The sequence below is a fragment of the Camarhynchus parvulus genome, chromosome 2 (genome assembly GCF_901933205.1).
Source record: "Camarhynchus parvulus chromosome 2, STF_HiC, whole genome shotgun sequence".
Taxonomy (NCBI): Eukaryota; Metazoa; Chordata; class Aves; order Passeriformes; family Thraupidae; genus Camarhynchus; species Camarhynchus parvulus.
The window spans coordinates 45,449,212-45,470,994 of record NC_044572.1 but is presented as its reverse complement, the minus strand read 5'-3'; the positions used below and the strand labels follow the sequence as shown (position 1 = coordinate 45,470,994).

The window sequence follows — 21,783 nt, the reverse complement described above, 5'->3', positions numbered from 1 at the left end:
GGATTTCTGCAGAGAGAGAGGGACAGGCACAAATCCTCTTTAAATCTTGTAACTTTCCCCTGTGTTAGTCTGCTGGGCTCAGCTTCCCATGTGTTTGCAGCACGGAGATGGTCTGCATGAAAATTGCTCAGGTGTAAAAATGAGAAGGTGGTTAAAACATGATACAAAAATAGACCCAGGCTAATAGAGTTTCATTTAATCACACAGTTGCCATTCAAGATCAAGTTTGTGTAGGTTATGATGAAATGTGGTTTCCAACAGACAAGTTTTCAGTGCTCTGCATAATGAAAATTGGCACTTTGCAGCAATTTCTGAACAGGTGCAACTGCAGCTGCCGTGGGAAGGCTGAGACCATCTGCTCCTCCCAGAAGATGCTGGCCCCTTCCCATAGCCCTCCTCATCCCCAGCCCCACTGCGTGCATCTGGAAGCATCCCTGTGCCCATGGGGCAGGCAGTGAGGAGGTTTATCACACTGCAGTGGTCAGAAGCTGTCTTGGTTTGGAAAGACAGGTGTCTGCTAAGGAAGGCAGGAGCCTCCCCTGAAACGGAAAAGGTAAACCCCCTCCCTCTGAATTGCTATAAATTTTAAATTAAGAGGCTCTCAGGCAAAAAATTTGGAAGCAGGAAATAACAGTTCTTTAATAGGGAAGAAAATAAAAAGATAAAATAAACAAAATAATCAAAACAATACTGACAGAGTCAGAACACAACCTGGCACCCTGGTGGTCAGGGTGCTGGTAGCAGTCCAATTGGAATTGTGGCTGCAGTCCTCCTGGAGTGTCAGGTGTGGTTCTGTTGGAGCAGGGATCCTGTAGAAAGGTGTAGTTTTCCTCTGAAAATCCAGTGGAAGAGGCAGCTGTTCCTCTGGGAAATCCAGTGGAGAAGTTGTGCTGGTATTCCAGAATCTCATATTATACCCAGGTAGGAATGCTTGGCTCCTCCCTCTGGGCAGAGCATCTCACAATGGAATGCTATAGTTCTTATCAGTCATGCAGTGACATTCAATAGCCTGTTATCAGCAGATGTCTCCCCGGAGGGAGGAGTGGTTGTGGAAGAGATGAGGAAAACTGCCCTCTTAACAGGAGACAGCTGCCATACAGATGGCAAATAGAATACAATTTGCTTGGCGATCCAGGACAGAAGCAGAAATGGTGCCAGCAACCTGGGGCTGTGGTTGCATGATTCCCATATATTCCTGGGATCTCTTACTTAAAAATCATGTGTTTTAAGCAGGAGTCGATGTACAGCAGTGGCAGGAAATCTGTGCTGGCAGCCTTCTCTGCTTGCCCTGTGTCCATCCAAAGCTGACTGCTTTGCTTTGTGTTTCTGGATTCAGACTATCAGGCTCCACAAGCTTTCCTTGATTGAGATTTACATCAGAGCCATACCTAGAGCCATACCATGTCATATTCATTTTTTTGTTTTCTTCTAGCAATACCTGCTCAGCATAGTGTAACCAGGGTGGCAGGAGTGCTGGACTCCTCAGGACAGGAAAGATTTGGAGCTGTTGGAACGAATCCAGAAGAGGGCCATGGGAATGATCAGAGGGCTGGAGCACATCTCCTGTGAGGACAGGCTGACAGATTTGGGATTGCTCAGTCTGGACATGAGAAGGACCTGGTGAGACACTATAGCAGCCCTCCAGTACCTGAGGGGGTGCTTTCTGATAAAAAAGATGGGGATAAACTTTTTCACGTGGGCCAGCAGCAATAGAACAAGGGGTAATGGTTTTAATCTAAAAGAAGGTAGATTCAGACTAGATATAAGGAAGAGTTTATTACAATAAGGGCGGTAAAACGGTGGCAAAGATTGCCCAGAGAAGTAGTGGATGCCCTACCCCTGGAAACATCCAAGGTCAGGCTTAACAGGATTTGATTGTCCTCATAGATGTATTCCTAGCTTGTATTAACATCCAAGTTTTAAGCAAAATTGCCTGGAGATCAGGTGCACAAAGCTGGTACAATTTTCATGCAAATATGAGCCCTAGCCATCAAACTTTAACAACTATGAATTTCAAGACTGGCTCATTTATTAAAAAAAAAAAAATAGGCCTTGTGGTAGAGTTCTCCTTCTACTTACAAGTCTCCACATGATGCAAATTTGTCTTTCAACCTGGACACAATCAGTGCTTGTGTCAGCTGGGCTCCTGCCCATGTGGGGGTAGAGGGAGAGCAAGGTGAGGAACCAGCATGCAGAGCAGCAAGTGGAGGCTTTGTGCAATTCCTTTGTTAATGGTGTTTCTGGGAGCGGCTCCAGGGCCGTTTCATAGCATCAGTATAATTTTACTGTTTTTTCTTGGGTTGAATTTTGATCCATGGGGCTTTATCTTTAGAAACAACCATTTCCCAGAACAGTGTCCCCATCCTCCTGATGAAAGGCTCTGCAGCACATCCTTTGGTTCTCTAAAACATGGCACTCTTCACACCTAAAGCATTTCCTAGCTGATTGATGGCAACTCATTTAATGCAGTGTGTAGGTGTAAAACGATGAATATATCAAGCTGCGGAACAATATCTTTTTTCTCCTCGGGTGTGCTTATTGTGCATCGTTTTTACCTAAAATGGAGGGTGCAAGCACATTTTATCGCCTGTTTGCAAAAACTCATTACTAGAGGCTAAAATTTTACAGGCAGAACACCCTAAATCTGATGTCTTGACACACAGTATTTTTATTGTTTGCTTTACAGCCCTGACAGAAGCACAGAGAAAGCAGAGTCCTCTCTGGCCAGGCACGGGAACACTGTCAAGGTATGGACAGAAAATAAATCAGTGTGAGCTGCAGGTAGGTTGGCAGCTCCAGAGGACCTGCCTGCCTGCATCCTGCCACCAATACTACATGGGAGGCTGATGATCATTTTTTAATCAAAAGATGGTAGAAGACGATGTTCAGAGACAGGCTGCATGATCCAAAGACGACTGTGGCAGACAGCAGAAGGGAAAAGACACCAGAGGAGATGCAGGGGAGGTATAGCTTTAGTGCTGACCATGGCTCTGTCTAAGGCTAGATCCTCTGTCTTGTAAGCTAAGAAAATAACTTCTTATTTGCTTTTCAGCAGTTTATGGGCCAAATGTATATCTGGTGTAATCAGCTTTGGCTTGGGCATAAATTTGAAAGAGGTTTCAAGCAGTTTTTCTCTTCTGTCATGCTGCTTGTAAGAACAACCACAGACTTGGATCCTCATGATTGTGGAGTCTGAAGGAATGAAGTTAGTGTTGTCTGGCTAATCCAGGGCTCCTTTTAAACACTACACATCTCAGAAGTTGAATTTTATTTATGTTTGCAGGGCCTGGGCTGGGCCCAGCTTGCAACCTTCTGGGTTAAGTGTCAGTATTTTTGATAAAAACTTGACTGAGTAGCTGAGAGCTTTTTAACTTGTCAGGGTTTACAACAAATAAATTACTAACAGACCCATATGTAACAGGGGGTGAATCCTTCAAATTGCAACACGCACGCATAGCTAACAGCTTAATTTATATTAAACACATACTGCATTGTTAGCAAATAGCAATTATCTACAGAGTGACTAAAGGGGTCTGTGCATCTGAGGACACCACACATTCTTACCAGGGTTTGGGAAATGGAAATAAGCAAACAGAACAATGTGTAGTTTTTAAGCAGCCATCCCCAGAAATTACTCTCCCAACAGATTAGGCTTCAACACTGTGCTTGGGTTATATTTTGAAAGAGATCCCTGAGCCTGTGGCTGCCTGTGTTAAATACACCCCACTCTTATGCACAGAGGCTGAGTTCCAGCTCATGTGGCCAGTTTGCTGAACGTCTGCATTTCCTCTGCTCTCTGTGACCGTAACCATAGAACTACTACAACACTTGGAAAAATATAATCTTTGGCATTCTGTACAATTTCTCCACCCATATGCATGTGCACTTTTGAAGAAGCAAACAGAAAATCCACGTAACTCTGGTGTCCATGGCCAGGAAAAGTTATGACTGGGGAGAATAAATAAAAAAAAAGTAATGTTTATCAAGAGAAAAGGCATTAATTTGGGGAGTCACAGCCCTGCCTCCAGTGCTGCACTCTGCCAAGTTGTGTTGTGCCATTCTGGCAGCACAGAAAGGCTGCTAAGGCAGAAATGGTTTAGGGGGTTGTGCCCAGCATCAAGGTGCTCAAAACAGCAGCCAGGTGGGGTTTTGACACTGCACAGGGCTTGTACTGGCCATTATGGAAGAGATGAGTTTTAATGGAAAGGAACACAAATAGCTACTGTGAATGGCCCCAGGCTAAATGGCTCACCCAGGTTATTTTGGCAAACACTTTAGGAATGAAAAATATATTTGCCCATCAGGGCTGGCTCAGCAAACAGGCTGGATTAATGATAATGATTTCAGTGAATAATTCAGCTGGATCTACTGGACTGAGAATGAATTCCAAGGACAGAGAAAATCAGATGGATTTCTTGGGTGCTGGATGGCAGGGAAAGAAAAAGAAGGAGGCAAGAAATGTAGAAAAATATTGAACAGCTGGGGGACTCAGCTGGGATGCAAGACACAGATCTACCATGTTCCTGCTTGGACCTGGGCAGAGCAGTGTTCAAACTGTGAAGCTTCTCTGATATCTTTCCTGGCAAAACAATGCCAAGGAGAACAAGAAAGACAAGTCAGTCAAGACCAGGTCCAGGTAAGGACCTTCCAGGCATTTCCAAGGAGAATTGCAGTTTCTTTGAGTCAGAGTTTTCAAAAGCCAGGCCATTTTGTCCAAAGGCACTTGCCCAGCAGTTCAACTCCATCACTTCTGCATTTCATTAAGTCCCTGGTGCACTATTGGTATCTGAATGGGCACGGCCTCAGCTGCACTTTGCTCAAATGTTTCCACACCTATTTCCCCTTCCTTTCCCTTCCCAGCCTCTCTGTCTCTTCTGACCATGACCTGTTCCCTGACCAGCCCCAGGAGGGCCACTGAGATCAAATGGGTTTTGCCTGGGAGTGGTGATCTGCTCACACAGTGAACGTTGAAGGATTTAGGGCTGAGCTTGTTAAAACAGTCCTGGGAGTGAGAATAAGGGGTCAAAGCTGCCACTGTGTTCCTAAAACTGCTCCTTGCAGCAGATTTAGCATTGGCAGCCGATCCCTTTTCACTCCATCCCTCTCTCCAGGCTATAGGACTAATTCATGCACCAGTCTGGAAAAAGTCCTCCTTTCAGCTTCATCTTTTACTGTGGCACAAGGAGCTTTTATATTCATTTTGGTTAATCAAGCCCTTGTGCTGCTGCTTCCAGAGGACTAAAATGTAAAGGACTTACAAAAAGACATGTAGGCCATCACCCATGGTTTCTGCTCTTTCTTCTGGCATCACATTTTGGGGATCCCCACATTGTGTGGCTATGAAGGGCCTCTTTTAAATATTTTCTGCCTGGAGAGGAATGGCTCTCTTTTGCTCATGGACACCTTCCTGGTGGGAGCTGCCAGCTAATTGGGACAGATAATGAGGCTGGCAGAATGGGTTTATAAATGGCCAGGTTGCTTTAACCACAGATCCTAGCCTTGTGTGGAGGATGGGAGCTTGGCTCTCCCGTGTGGGCTACTGCAGGCTCTAAAGATGAAGAGGGCAAACTTTGTCATTCCCACGAGAGAAACAGGAGTAGGAATGGGTTGGGGCAGCAAGCTGCTCTTCTCCATGCACTGCTGCAGGTCCTGTATCTTCTGGTGCTCTCCACCAGGATGCTGGCTCTGGATGGGAGGTTGGGGTGCTCTGACTCTTTGCCTGAGACATCAAGGAAGGAATCAGTGCTGCTCAGACCAGCTTTTGAAGGATCATCCCCCAAACTCCTGGACCAGGATGTTGCCCAGGATGCTTCAATTTTTCTCCAGTGGCACCCAGGAGAGGCAGTTCAGAGATCCTGGAGAGCCTATAGGTCCCAGTTTCACTCTATCCCTTCTTGCTGGGGATGCAGCTTGGTGGGGACAGGGACAGAGTGAGATGGGGTCCAGCTTTAGGACATGTGATGTGAGTGCTGAAAAAAGGGCTGAGCAGTCCTGGCACAGGGACAGCCAGCACACAGAGCAATGCCTGTGTGCAGCTTAGGGGAACTATGAATGAACTCTTGCACTAATAATAAAAATAATAAAAATAAAAATAAAATAAAATAGCTGGGCCTGTATTTCACATTTCTCTCTGCCCTTCCAGCAACCCTTCCTTGAAAAGTTTATGTCTATATTACAAGAAGCAGTTGCACTTGGGGCAGCCAAGTCCTCTCCCTGATGTTTTCCATAGCTGAGCTGGCCTTTGCACAGCCCCAGCAGTCGGGTGCCTCTCACGGACAGAGCTGTGTTTGTCTCAGAGGCATGTTGAACTTGGCAGGTGCTGTAAGTCTAACTCCAATTTAAACTGCTGTCCTTCTGAAGGAAAAGGCTCTGCAGTATGCCACGGCAGCCGCCACAAGGAAATTCTGCTGGCCCACCTGGAAAACCCAAGCAGGGTCATAAACAGCAGTTTCTCTATCTTTTCAAATTTACTCCACAGTCTCATAGACACCGAGATAGCTGACTTTTGCTTCCAGGTGAGAGAGGCCAAACCGGGGCAGCTGGATTGCCATCGACACAAATAGACTAATATTTGCTAAACCAGGCCGAAATACAACCTTAAAAACACAAACCAGGCTGGCCCCTCCCCTTCCCCCGAAAATATCTGTGGTGCATGTGGGTCTAAGATCAAGCCTGCTGTGCTCCTGAGCAGCTAATCCATTCCTGTGGGTTCATCACTTCCCCTGAGCCACAGCAGAGTCAATGGTGTGCTTCTTTGGAGCCTGGCCTAGGTGATTTCCCCCTCTTTCTCTAGGAGAAATCACAACCTTGTTGCAGGCTGGAAAAAGGATAAAAGTTTGACGGTGGGTCTCAGTGGCGGCAGGTCCTGTCCCAGTTAGCTTGCTGGCGGAAGAGGGGAAAGCTGGTCATCCTGCACAGGAAAGAAACATTTCCCCTTGGAGGAGCAGCTTCCACGAGGAGCAGCCCTGCTCAGAAATCTCCTTGGGACACACACCATATCTGGGAGCAGAGAGGAAGACGACTGAGTGTGAGCACGGAAGGCTGCTGTGCCCCTCTGAGGAGTGTGATTGTTTTCCATGGCCGCTCCCGCCCCCTCATTAAGCTTGCCATCAATAATAGAGCGGTTCTTATGCGGCTGAGAGTGGAAAGGGCGGTCTCATGGGAGCTGACTCACTCTGACTCACATCTCCTGGGAGCACGGGGTCATTTGGGTTAATCTCAGCCTGCTGCACGCCTAGAGAGCCCCTGGGAGAGCCAGGGCATCCCCTCTCTGCTCCCTGCCGGAGTGCCTTAGTGTGACCTGCACAGCCAGCTCCTCCTGGAGAAAGGAAAACTCCCTTCTGAGGACGGGGATGAAGAAATGGATGAGGGAGCCTGGTCTGTGACACCAGTTTTCCCAGTCCTCCTCCATTGGGAGTGCCAGGAGCAGCTTGGAGATGGGAGTGCAGTGGATACTGTGGGTCAGGCAGACTGCCCGGGGGAGTCAGCTCTCCCTGGCTACTCTGGGGCAGCATCTAGAGCACAGAAATGCAGCTGAGCTCACTGCGCTGCTTCTTCTACTTTTTTGAACTTGCCCTTTTGGGAACAGCAGAGAGACAGGGCAGAACAAGCTCCCAGGGAACAAAGTTTAATTTCCTACACTTTATCATTTAATGGTGTGAATCCCGAGGTTGATCTTTGCTCAGACAGAGCAGGAATTTATTATACTCAGTTTCTGAGGAAAGGAGGGTTTGGGGGAAGGGAGAGCTCAGGACAGCCTGTCTGGCTGCAGGAGAGGTGAGTGTGCTGTAGTGCTGCTCTGTGCCCAGGGCAGCAGTCACAAAAAATCAGCATTGATCATCTGTGACTCCTGAGATAGCACTTGAGGTTGCAGGGATCTTCATGTTCATTTTTCTCTTTACTTTTGTTTCTCTCCCAGAACCAAAGGGCTGATTGAGTAGAAATGTAACCTAACTTGTGTCACCATCTTTCTGGCAGGTGCCATGATGCAGAGCCCATCAAGTAGGCAGAGTTGGGGTTCAGGAAGGATTGGAGAGGAAAAAGGAGTGCTTTCTGAAATGCTTGTCTCCAGGCAGTCTAGACCAAAATCCAAATTTTCTAGTTAAAAACACCCTGTCAGTCTGCCTAAACACTTTTTTTTTTACAGGAACTGCTAAGTTTTGGAACAGGACAGCAACTACGATGGAGCAATAAAAAAATGTTGAAGTAAATGAGAATGATTGAGGTTGTGGTTGTACACTGGTGATGCTTTCCAGCTCCAGTTACCTTTTCCTGTTAGTGGCATGATCCTCCCTCACCTTCTCCCTCTCCCTTTTTTTGCCTGACCACTTCCTATTTCCTATTTGCTCTCTTTCCAGTCTATTCCTTCTGCCACTGCTTTGAACCTTCATCCATCCCAACTTTTCATGAAGCCCAAAGGTTGTGGTAGTTCAACCAGTGCAAATACTGCTTTTCTAAGCCTCTGAGAGATTTTCTGCCCTTCTCTGAGGCTGTAGGGTTTTTTCCCTGAGTTCACTCTGCAGACAGGAGACCACCACGATCCCAAAGCATGATTAGATCCAGTAAACAAGGTCCAGTCTAGGTTTAGCAGTGCTCAGGTGCCATCACTGGCAGTGTAGTCATTGTAAGTCAGAGCTCAAGGGGGGCTGCAGCCTTTTGGCAATGTGAGCTAACTCTTTGACAGGTTTAGGTGATTGCAGCCTACCAGAGCCGTGATGCTCTCTGCATGCTGCCCAAAAAATTACTAGGCTGCACCTCTGGGTTGATAGGGATAGATTTACCTGCTTGTCCCCTCCTTAATCAGTGAGTCTTTGGTTATTTCTCTCCATTGTCCCACCCCACTAAATTCAAGCAGCAATGCTGAGCCTGGGGCAAGGAGGGGCAACAAATGCACATGGCAGAGCAGTAGCACAGCCGTGGTAACAGTTCTCCAGCAAGGGAGTGAAGCCTCTGTCACCCTCAGCTCATCAGGATGCCTTGCATGGCACCCAGGAGAAATGTTGCTCACACCAGCCTTTGAGTGTTGTTGCCTTGAATGTGACAACAGCAAGACCCTGTTATAAAGGTCTCCTCTTCTAGATGGTAACAAGGGCTCTGATGCACAAAATTAAAAATCCAGTGGCAGTTGACTTCTCATTAGGGGAAAAAACCACAAAACCAATACATCCTTTGAATTAGCCTAGTGTGTTAATAATAATAATATGTAGCTTATCCTGTCTCTCATCCCTGTCTCAGTCTCCCTTTATGCTGTTTCCCTGCACTTTTGATTTCACGTGCCACAGCTGAAAATCATGTGCCACTTTTTTCCTCACGTGCAGCGTGTGCCCAAGTGCTGTGGCAAAGCTTCTGTGTGGGGGGAGGCAGGGTGTCCCAGAAGCTAGGCTCCTCTCACTGCAGGGATGAGGGGGCAGCTTTGGGCTGGGCAGTGTGAGGAGTCCAGCTCTCCTGAAGTGATGAGCCTTCCATGTGTAAGGGTGTTGAAAGTCACAGGGTCACACTCAGCTTTGAGGATTAACACTGAGGAGTCTACCTACTATATGCCTTCAAAACCAAGGTGAGTAATCATGTTTTCATTTACTTTCTAGTTCTTGAGCTTTTTGTCCCAGCACTTTTAAACCTTTCTCTGAAACTGAGAGGAAAAACCATAATTTTCTCTCTAGAGAGCTGAGCTTGTTCTGTAAATATCTTGGAGTCAGGACTTGGAGAGAAACACAAGAGTTTTCATACTTGCCGTGTAGTTGCGGCACCTCACAACATTTGTCTCCTGGCTCTCTCAGCAGCCTCTTCCAAACTCAGGGAGACAGATGAGAGTTAGTTCAGCTTTTCAAAAGAAGCAGTATTTCTTTCAGCTAGAAATGTAAAACTTAAGTGTCCAAACTACATAGTTAATTTTCATAGCAGAAGCTGGATTCAATATCAGCTGAATTGTTCTTCAAAAGTTGTGCATCTGCCATAGCATATAGGTATGTTTCTGCTTTCAGAGAGTAAATATTGCTCCACAGTGCTGCATTCTGTGCTCCTGGGGAGGTTGGCACTAACACAAGTACGCTGTGAAGCTCTGTGCTTCCTCCTCACTCTGAGTATCAAATTATTCCCACCTTGAAAAAGCTGGGTTTGCTGTTATTTACAGAGCTGGTCTCATCAGCAATGTGCTTCCCTGGAAACAAAGTTTTGTCCAAGAGTTAAAAATATGCAGAACCCCATAAAGGGTTTTAAATATATCCTCGTGCCATTCAGTGAAAGTGCTAATTGGTACTCCCACACAGTGCTTTGCAATTAATCGTGATGCTGCTGTTTAGAAAAAATAGGGGAGAGCCTCAAAGTCAGAATACAAAAGACAATAACATCCTGTCTGAAAAGATGGCACACAGCTACAGACACTATCAGGTATCTTTCATCACTGTGTCTCCTGATCAGGAAAAGGCCTACTCTTCCCCCAGCCTGCTCTGTGTGCGTGGGGTGCCCCGTTCTGCAGGGGGTCTGTACAGATGAACTGCAGCACGTGCTCCTCTTCCCTGGTGTCTTCCAGGTCTTCCTTGCTTCCATTTTCAGTCCTGGTTTTGCTGGGCACCTGCTCAAAGGCTCCTGAAACTGAAGATGCTGCTTCAGGCAGAGAGGGGGAGAGGGCTGGCTGATGCAGAATCCCTGAGTCATGTCCCAAATTCCCCTCTGCAGCAAGGCTGCAGGCTAACCTTGAGCTGTGCTCCTCTCAGCACTGAAGGTACAGCAGGATGCAGCCCTGAACTTCTGCATGGGAGCACCTGCATGAGGACCTCCTCCAATGCTCCCCAGCTCAGGGCTAGTGAAAAGCCAGCCTGGTAGTGCACTGAGAAAGAGCATCCTTCATCAAACCACAGAGGAACACTGCTGTACAGAAGGACCTATCCTGTAGGCAATGAGGGCTTCCTCCCTCCCTGGTCCTCTAGATTTCCCTTGTGTTCAGGGCTGCTTCTCCTCACTGACCTTTGTGAAGTTTGCTTGGGATACAGATATTGAGGCTCAGAAAGTGAGGGGCAGCAGCACCTTTCTTTGTCTTCTTCACGCACAACTGGTTGATGAATGACATGAAAAAACAAAGATCACAGCCGTATGAAGTTATTAAAGATTATGAAGGCAGGGGACATTTGACACCAGTCATGCTATCCTTCAACTGCATCATCTTATGCTGCAGTGCTGCTATTTTGCAGGGCATAGAGGAGGAGAAAGCCCAGGGGCACCTGGGCTTTGCCTTGTTTGCCCCAAACCCTTCCCTAGATTAGAAAAGAAAAGGATCCCTAAACCCAAGGACAGGAATATCCTTGTTGTCTAGATCAGACTGGCTGAGCCCTGCCCAGGGGCATTCAGGAGGCAAACCACAGATTTACTGTGGAGCCTCGCCTTCTGAGAGCAGCACGGGTAGAAACTGCTCCCCTTTGATGCTGGACCTCCAATCCATTTCGTTTTCAGTGTGTCTGTCCTCGTTGCCATGGTTGTGGCAGCTTGCAAAGGTGAAGTGGTGAGTTTGTGCCAAGAGAGCCTGGAAGCAGCCCTATTTCTTCCTCCTGCCTCCCGCAGCAGCACCCCCCCATCACCTGTCCACACCCAGGTCTGATGGTGGGGAGATGCTTTTAGTTTGCCCCAAAACATCCCCACCACACACAGCTGTGCATGGCCCCCATCACCAGGGGACGGGGACAGCCTGTGTCCCCACCACCTGTGCCTGCAAGCCTGGTTAGAGTGTCACAAGCCAGCCAGGCCCTTTGTGCAGCCACGGCAGCTCTGGGGAAGGCAGTGTGCGCAGGGCTGGTGAGGATCAAAGGCCGGCTGTGAGTCATTGGAGATCCAGTGAGTGATCACTGGCTGGGGGAAGAGGTAATTAGGCTGCCTTCACTATCTTGCTGTTGTGCTCAGGAGAGTAACGGGGTGGTGTTGCTGCCATTGAAAAAAACTTTATTTGTTAGGAATGACTCATTGCACATGAGTCACAGATTATACATGGGAAAAACTACCCGTGCTCCCTGCTGGGAGTTGAAAGTCCAGTGCAATGTGCCCCTATGATTCTGGCAGCTGGCTGATAATGATAGCATCACCTGGTGAGCGTTCCTTTCCTTTCATCTCACCCAGGGAGAATCTATCAAAGTCAGGTCTGCTCGTGCTACCCGTAACTGCATGGGTTATGTGCCTGCCCCACTGCAGAAAATGAAGGGGAAATTACTTCTGACAAAAACAGCAGAGAACCAGAAGAATCAGATGCAGACCCCTGGTATCCCCAGCTGCCAAGATCCCTCAAGGACTTTGTAGCCCTTGAAAAGGAATTTAACCTGCTGATCCAGGTCAAAACTTTGTGACCGCTCTGTTTTTGGTAATAAGATACAGTGAATTTTGACTGCAAAGCTAACACATTTACAGTATCCAAAATTTGTCCTCAGATCTGAATTTTGCAGTAGAATTGGGCCATCTTTTGTTTAAAAAAAAATTGGGTCAATTTTTTTCTGATTTTACTGAATTTTATTGCAGGGACTTGCAGTCTTCAGTTGAATTGTGTCTTCTTCATAAACTCAATAAGCTTTTAAAAGATATATTTCCTATTATTTCTGCTTCCAGAACAACCTGAAAGACAAAGAAAGACAGAGGCAGTCAACAATAAATGAGAGAAAATAATTGCTTGAATCTTTACTATTTTTTTTTCACTGTAAAACCTAATTTTAGATCTCAGCTGAGGCTTAAGGTTTGTTAATTTGCCCAAACTGTTTTTCTTTCTTCCAGTAGAACAAACCCAGTCAAATTGCGTTTGCCCTTCAAAACTTAGGTCTGAGAAGTGGCCAGTGCAGAGTTACTCAGTGTAATGAATGTAAACACTGGGAAGATTACTTATTTCCTTTGTACATGTTCTTTTGAGCTGGAATTTGATTGCACCACTTGAAGACTATTCTCTTACTGTAAAAAAAAACCCAATTATGGAGATCTGATCCTCAGCCTCACTTCAGGGAATGAGTGCTGCAAAGGTGTGTAGCTGTAAAGCAAGCATGTCATGTCTTCTGCGAGGATGCTGTGCTCTTTTTGGGTCACTCTGTGGCGTCTGCTTTGAGATGTGGACCCTGGTCCAGATATTTCTGCTTTTTCATGAAAACAGCCTTTGCATAATATCAGCCACCCCAAGTGGCTGTGGAAGGGCTTGGCCCTGAAAAGATGTAGCTGCAGCACAGCCAGAAATTGGATGAATCTCTTTGCTGCCCACCCTGGTGATCCCAAAGCAGAACCCCTTTTTCTGTGAAGGTGCTCATCACCTCCAGCTCTATCTTTGTGCCCTGCCTACCCTGCAGCCGATCCTTTCCTGTGCAGGGACACCCGGAGGGGACCTGCAGGTGTCCGCACTGGCACTGAGGCAGCATCCAGCCCAGCAACACCCAGCCCAGCTGCTCCCCTGCAGATGTGTTGCTGCAAGCCATTCACATCCACTGCAGCTGCCTGGCAATTGCAGCTTCTGCCATGATTGATATGGAAATAGGTGAATTAAAGCTATCTGTTTGCTGAACACATGCAAACACATCTCTCTCTCTCAGACACACTCACACACGCAAAGCTAGATAAAGAAGGGACCAGAACTGCAGAGTGTCATGTCCCAAAATCCACTGGGGAAAGCTCAGTGCCTGATCTGCCAAAATTCTTCCATTACCATCTCAATATCCAAGAAAGAGGCTGGTGAAATCAGGTGGTCATTTTTCCAGGAGGCTTCAGTAGAAGAGAGATGGTGTCTTGGTTGCAGACTGGTAAAACACTTGGGAAAAACGTGGCACGCCCTTCTAGATACATGCTGTATTTTGGTAAACCCTGTTATTCAGCCTTGAAGTTTCTCTGGCTTTCCATAGTATCTTAATGAAGCACAGACCCCAGTCCCAGCTACTACAGAAGCTGCAGCCCATGCAGTGTGCCTGGCTGCCTTATCCAGGCTGGAATAGCTGTTGGAAAGCTCTCCAGAGCACTGACAGCCTTGCACCAGGGGCTGGGCACTGTGCAGACACACCATGACTCTGATCTCTTCTGGTCAGAACCTCTGGGCATTGTCATAACTCAGTGGGGAATCCTGTTCTGTTTTCTATCTATCTGCAGAGTAAAGGCTCATTTTGCTTGCCCTTTCCCCAGCAGTATGGGTGGCTTTGTTTAGAAGAAATCATACAACTGGCTAAGAGCCAGTATGAAAGGCCAGACCTTGAATGGATCCGTGGGCACGACTGCAGTGTGAAGTGAGGACAGGCATATCTCTGTGAGACTGATCTCCTGAGCATGGAAAACAATAGGGGGGCAGATGTAGCCGTGGGGCTGCAGAGTGAGCTGTCAGAGGGACACCCAGAACCAGGGATACACGCTGTGTTTTCCAGCTGCTGGGAAGCTCAGGCTGTGCTGCTGGTATCTCTGCTGATGAAACCATGTCTCGGCCAGATGTCCCTGATTTTGCTGTGAAGCTCTCACTGTTGTGGGAGAAACTCTCTTCTCCCCTCCTGTTTCTTTCACTGCTCTCATTCCCAGTTCACTAAATTACCCCTCTATCATCTGTTTGTCACGTTGCTTCTTTCTGAATTCACACCAACAGCAAATCAGGATGGATGGAAGGCAATTCTAAGCACTCACATCAAAGCAGAGGCATGCAAGCACATACCCAGAGCTTGCACTGACCACTGCTCCTACGGGGCCACCGCTGCCAAGAGCAGGATGGATTGGCCTGGTCACTGTCCTGCATGGGATACAGAGCAAAGGCACCTTGGGTGGAAGGGGAGGGAAGGAGAGATCAGATGCTGCTGTAAGTTTTTTTCTTAACATCTTGCTGAAAGCTGCAGCAGATGTTGGAGTTTAAATTGCTTCTTCACACCCTTTCATTTTTGTGGTCAGTTTTGCTAGAATTTTTGTGCAGTCACACAAAGCAATTAAGAAAGGCAGAACCAGATCCTGAGCTGGGTATGGCTGTTACACCAGATTGCCCTCACTGGTCTTCTGGCACGCAGTCTTCAGTCATGCCAGAAGTACAGCAGACACAAAGTCTGAGTATGCAGAGGGGGACACTGTCGATCCCGACCAAAATCAGTATAAATCTTCCTGTCAGAACCAGGGACAGGATCTCACTGAACTTACTCAAATGATGATAGGGAGAAGAGAAATTGTGTTAACCTAAATCTTCTTGCATTTTTAAGATTAAAAATTTGGTCTTCCTCTAATCCTTTCTGAAGATTTTTGATTTAATGTTTCTTTTGCCCTGCCACTAAGCTGCTGCTGATGGGACTGTCAGTGTGTCCCACACATTAGCCAAGGCCTTACACAGTTTCTCTGTCAGGGAGGAAGGAATGGTGCTGGGAAGCAGCCTGATAACGAGTCACCCATGATCCCTTCCTATGGGCTGTCCAAAGCCTACTCACTGGCAGACACATACTTTGGGATTTCCTGAAGCTTCAGTGAGGCAGAGTTAATCATTCCCAGTCCTGCTTCCTTATTCTCCTCAGAATGGAGAAGCAAGTGGGGTCCAGTCTACCTTGGAATCTTAAAGTTTCAGGTGGACTTCAGGAGGACAGGAGGTCCACAGGATATTTATTGTGGTCCAGTTTTCTTGCCAGCTACAGACCTTTGCATTGATACAAAAGGGAAACAATTTTTAAAAGCCTAGTAAATTTTACACCACTTATTATACCATTATTGTGATGCTAAGTGATTCTAAAGTACATAAAGGATCTAGAAAATCAGGTTTTATTTTTTATCAACTTGGTTTTTTAAATAGAGTTTATTTGATCCTAACTAGGCACTGCCTGACATACCACATTATTTTTAATAAGCTAAAAATCTTCTCCAGGATTGTTGTGGCTGAAGAATTAATAAGATAATGTTTCCATTTTAGGAAATCCCCTGAAAACAAAATATAAAAAAGCATAAAGCCACTAGCCTCATTTTCAGGGATCTTTATTGCCCAGGGCTCCCATCAGTCACTGGGACTGGAGGCAGCACAGCTTCTCCCAGATGTCAACTCTACAGCACTGAGGGGTTTTACTGGTGTGGATTGAATGAGAGACTGGCTCATAAAATGAGGCAGAGTTTACCCCAGAAATTCCCATTTCTGTATTAGTTCTGGCCCGGTGAGATGTCTTTCAGGCTGCCTGGCTCCCTGGTGATGGAATGCCCGTGGGGCACATAAATGAGCCTCTCCAGTTGTTTTGCCTAGCCCGTGATGCTAGAAAATCCATTTATTTGCTTCTCTGAAGAGGCAGCAGTGGAGACCTGAACCTTCAGCGAGTGAGAGAGGAATTTATTAAAAACAAAGGAAGGCTGCAGGTGTAAAATGTTTGTCATGCTAACACCTGAACAAACATATTGCTGCACCCTTGCTTATCTCCTTCCCGCTCACTGCCTTTATTAGGTCCTGTGTACTGCTAACTGCAGACATATTAATCAGGTGGCTATATTGAAGCAAAGTCACTGCCTCTGGATTGTCTTATCTGGACCATATAGATGTGTCATTATATAGATCAGGGCCAGGCCAAAGCAGTTTTTTATACCTTTGTGATGACAGAGCTGCTCACGGTTTCCTGTTTGCATCAATTCCCTGTGCCTCAGAGGGAAAGCCAGCCTCCTCAGGGACTGCAGCAAAGTCCTCTGTTGTCCCATCTCTAAAAAAATATATACAAATACATGGTATTTTAAACCTATTTCACCTTTATTTCATAATTTGCATTCCTTTCCCTACAAATGTCCATTTTCTTCTCCAAAAAACAGATGGATGAAGCAAGGTCTGTTTTTGACACCATACATTTTGCAGCCCACAGTTGCATTGGTGTATTTGCAAACATCTCTCAGTGATTTCTGCTGTCCTGCATTTGTCTGACCTTGATTTGCTACTGGCTGTCCCTTTCTTTCCCGCTGCCCAGCTGTGCCATGAAGAGGTTCCTGTACTGGAATGAAGCTGCCCAGCTGCACAGGCAGTGGTTTGCCCAAGGTGGCATCAGGACAGGGTGGAGGAGGAAGGAAGGGAAGGCAGCTGGTGCAGGCAGCACCACATTACCCTCACCATGGGACTGCATGGTGTAAATGCCTCCTTTCTGCTTGTCTTCCCTCCTCTGCCACTGCAGGCAGAAGCCTGGTGGCTGTGACCTCAGTTTTGTTCTTTCTCTCAGATCCTGGGCTTACCCTCTAGGGCAAGGTTGGACGAGATGGTCTTGGAGGTCTTTTCCAACCTTAATGATTCTACGATTTTGTCTACCTAGCCCACAGCCCCGGAAGTTGTGTCAGTTTCTCCCTTCATGAACAAAGCATAAAACTGATTTTGCGCATACTGAAATCCCCAAATCTCTTCCTGTTCCCGTCCCCTTTTTACATTTTTGATGACAGTAGATAAAAACGGCATGCATACAAGTGCTTTGAGAGTGTCACTGGCTGCCGCGCGTGCTAGAGGTACATCCAAAGTGGGTTTTTGAAATATAAGATGCTTCTGTGCTAAAATGAGTTTTCTGTGCTAAAATGAGTTTTCTATGCTAAAATGAGTCGCAGGCACCATGACAGCAGCATACTGCTATGCTCTAGCTGGGTTTCCTAGTCCCCAGCCATCAGAGAACCTCTGGAGAAGCTGTCTGCTTCTCAATCACCTTTCCCCGTTCCTTGTTCTGTTTCTGGTTCATTAAAATTAGAGGCGGATTAAAGGTAGATCCTGGGAACTGAGAGTCCTCATGCTTTGGAAAACTCTGAGTCACAGCTGAATGCAGGAGGTGAGTAAAGGGGATGAGGTCACAAATCGATGAAGCAATTTTCTTATTTTTTATAAACAGCCAAGAAAAACACAGCAAAATCCTCACAGCTTAATACACGGATTAGGACTCGTGTACAACATACATGGTTATGATATTCATAATCAAAATAAATATGTTTACCAGTTCTGTAAATCTCCATAAATTCTTCTTCCTTTTCTGCACGTAATATAATTCTCCAAAGACTTGAAAATGTGCATGGTGAGTCTCTAATGCACATTTTATTTGCTGATTTCCCGTGGCTCCGTACAGACATTTTAACTTCAACAGAACATCTCAGCAGGAACTTTCTTATCAGGATTTCTGAGACTCACAACTGTATTCAGAACATCCAGTAAAAAGATTCCTATGTCTCTGGAGACATCCCCGCTTAAAACCATATTTGCTTTCCTGGCAGTTCCCTCTGAGAGAGCCTTTGAATACGGGGAACAGTGCCATGAGTGTTAAGCTTTTCTCTCCCCATTGCTACAACTCCAGCAGGCGTCGAGTCTCATGTGCTTGTACTCGCCACGCTGCCGGGGAATCTGGTGTGCTGCGAAAATGACTGAGATTATCATGACAAAAGGTTCCCTCCACCTTTTGTACCAGGAACCTCTTTTGCCCTAGGAAATGTCTGTGTTTCTGAAAAAGGCTTAGCAGTAATCTCGCTGCAAATTGTTCTCTTAAAGGAGCCTCTCCCGTTCACAGCACCCTGCGCTGTCAGAGGGAGTGCACAGAAACGGATGCATCACTTCTGGTGAATTTTGTGGCGCCGATTTCTACCACAACAGTGGTTTTCTTTAAGGACTTTTCTGGGATAAAATAGGATGTGAATATCCGACATAAGCTGCTAAATGTATAGGGAAGCTCTGTCCTTTGTGCAGATATGATGTGGTCTCCTTGCTCCTTTCTGTCTCTTGGTTCTCTATATGTGGAAGTCTGATGGCCCTTCACTGTTGTGTCATTACAGGCAGTCCACGAAGGCTACAGGTGTACACGGGACCTTGCACTGGAGGTATTCCATGAAGCTCCCAAATGAGTGGAGAGCCAGAACGCTCTTGGGAACTGCTAATGGCTCCATAAACTTGGAGGACATAACTTTGAGTGGCTGTTAAGTGACAGGGAGGTCCCCAGAGTGATTTTGGTCATGTATTCATTCCAATGCAATGTATACATTAACTATTTTTGGCTTGTTTGCATAATAAACGTCTCTCACAGATTTTTGCCTTTTAAGTTCCCCCCTGAGTGGCATTTATGAAGAGTGAGATTGTCACTGTCCCTGAGAAGCCTGTGAAGGGGTGATGCTGTCACTATTTCAATAATGGCTGTGCGCTGAAAAGGTTTTAATGCCTTCAGAGAGTTCTTTTCGGAAGCAGGACATGTAGCCTCCACCACACCAAGGCAGGCAACTCTTGGTTTTCCCTGCAGTGGAGGTGGGGGATAGAGGGAAACCCTGCATCACTTTCAGGAGAGAGTCAAGCACCAGCACCCAGCCCTTGTAGGTATCTGTGAAGCAGAACTCGGGTTTCTGAACCCAACGCCTCCATTCTCTCAGGTAGGAAAACATTCCCTTTAGATAGGTGTCATCTCGAGCTCTCAACTCTACTATTTGCATGAAAAGATCTCATCCTGCTGTCAAAACAGCCAAGTCCTCACAATTTGTACTCCATCACAAACTGGTAAATATGAAATGTATTCAAATGCAGAAGGCATTCTGTTACCTCCTTGCAGAAACTGATCAATATCTTTTCTCTCAGCTAGTGCTGCTTCAGTTAGCAGCAGACAAGCTGTTGGATTTAGCCTTCCTGGGCTGACTTTATTTTTAGCTGGGAGTGGCATTTTTCCTCTGGAAGCTTTCCCTGCCTCACATCATGCAGTGAAAGCTGCTCGCTGGCATGACACTTTCCCCTCCTTGCTACTACATTCCCTCTGCTGACGTTGTAGCCTTCAAAACATCAGTTTGCTGATTAGATTACCATGCTGCCTGCAGCGAGGGAGAAACAAGCCCTAGAGCACAGCTTGGGCTGAGCATCGTGCTGGGCACCTGCCTGCAAAGGGGCGGATGGCACTGAGGACACTGAAGGATGAGGCAGGCACTGGGGACAGGCAGGACAGCACCTGCAAGGGGCTGGCATGGCATCTTGGTGATGCTCTTGACCCCACCATTACCTGGGACCCTGCTCTGTGCTGGGTCAGAAATCTTCCAGTTCAGGTCTGCTGGAGGGAGGGGATGGTGTGCTGTGCATGGGTGCAGACAAATTATTTTTGTTGGAAATCACATGGGAAAATAGTTTTGCTACTCATCTGAGGATTTTCAGGGGCAACACAGCCAGCTCTGATGAGAGCTCAGTTGGTCCTGACAAAAAGCAGTGTGGGGATGCGCTGTGAGAGACCCCCCACAGCAGCTACCATGTGTCTGGGATTTTGGCCAAAGTCCTCAGTGGGAAGAGCAGACCCCACAGCCTGAGCTGATGGAGACAGGAGAGAAAAATGGAATTGTCTCTTGTGGTTTGCTCTCCATGTTGAGACCACGTGCGTTCCTCAGCAGGGCTCATGCTGGTTTCTGTTGTTCCTCTGATGGAGTTTCCACCAGCTCCACCTCTTGCAATGACTCATAGTTCAAAAAGCACACTTCTATTAAAGAAAAAAAACCAAAAAACAGTGGGGGAAAACAAGAAGTCATCACAGCTATAAAGAAATATTTAACTCCATTTCAACATCAAATAAATCTTTAGATAGCACTGAAGTCCCCTCCATTTCTTAAATCTAATGACAGTTTGTGATGAAATTATTTGTTCACTGACCTATCTGTTCCAAAATTCCTGTCCTTCAATCTCTAAACTCCTCCCTTCCCTTAAGAGCTGTCTCCAAATATTCCCTGCACAGCTGCTGGCGTGTCCAGTGTCCACTGCTGTGATACAATTATGCACAGTAAATATTAGCACTAAGGAGTACTGAATACCCAGGTGCTGGGCAGAATTAATGCAGTTCCTGCCTCCTCTGTAGTCCAGGCATGCTTCCTAAGAGAGCAGTGATAACATCCTGAGGAGGCAGGTAATAGCAGGCTTGGTATGAAAAATGCACAGATGATCCTTTGTCCCCAACTCTAAACCCCACCAAATCAGATGCACAGAACTGGCTGCTGCTGCCTTCTGGAGGAGCATGCTGCAAGAGCGAGAGTCTTGGCAAGCAGAGTATAAATCATCTGTGATATTCGAGCCTGTTTGAACTTTGCACTCTCTTTTCCTCACTAGATAACATTATTGAAATCCTAGTGTTAAAGACACGCAAGGTCATAATGCAAAACTAAAAGGAAATAATTCTGCACATCCCTGACAGTCTCTTCTGCCAGGAGGATCTCCAGCTAGGGCCTATGAACACATGAGCCTGTGTGTTTTAAAATCTCTGCATTGTTGTGGCCAGAAATGCCTCTAGGTCCATATCGTTTCCTGCTTCTACCATAATGCATGCATGAAAATTGGGGGTTTTCCTTATTATTTGCTTACATGAAATAAGCCCTCTTGAGCCTGAGTTCTCTTTCCAGCTCCGCTGTCCTGAGAGGAGTATTTACTCCTGCTATTTCTCCCTAAGACTCATGCTCCTTTAGTACTTCGAGGAGTGAGAACTGCCTTCTCTGTCACATGGGATGAACTGATGTAGTGGTTCTTCATCTTGGTGTAGGGGGGCAAGTACCCACCCAGGCAGTGAAATGGCAGCCACCACACATGTGAGACATGATGTGTTTGGCTATGACTGTCTTTTAGCATCTGTGAAAACAAATGCTGCAGGGCAACAAACTCCGTGGCTTGGACACTTGACTCAGGAAGGACCATTAGAGGGGAAAATGTATTTCCTTTTGTGGCCTTCACCAGCTCACAGTTAATTTCTCTTTGTCCCAGTGTCACCGATACTCTTGTCACTTCCCATGTCGCTGATATTCCCAGAGTATTCTGAGAAACACATGATATTGTGCAAGCACATGCTCCTGCTTACTTAGAGCCAGCCCTGCTGATTAGGCAGACTGTGGGCAGCACAAAATATCCAGCCT

The 21,783-nt window shown here is 46.5% G+C and overlaps 1 long non-coding RNA gene across 1 annotated transcript in view; it reads right to left on the bottom strand.

The window, feature by feature from the left end:
* Nucleotides 1-12,405: 12,405 nt before the first annotated feature.
* The window catches only part of LOC115914398, a 142,734-nt gene continuing 133,356 nt past the window's right edge, over nt 12,406-21,783 (bottom strand). The window contains exons 3-4 of the long non-coding RNA XR_004061424.1: nt 16,515-16,625; nt 12,406-12,588 (exon numbers count right to left, since the gene is read on the bottom strand). This is a non-coding gene — a long non-coding RNA (uncharacterized LOC115914398). The remainder of the gene's footprint in view (nt 12,589-16,514; nt 16,626-21,783) is intronic.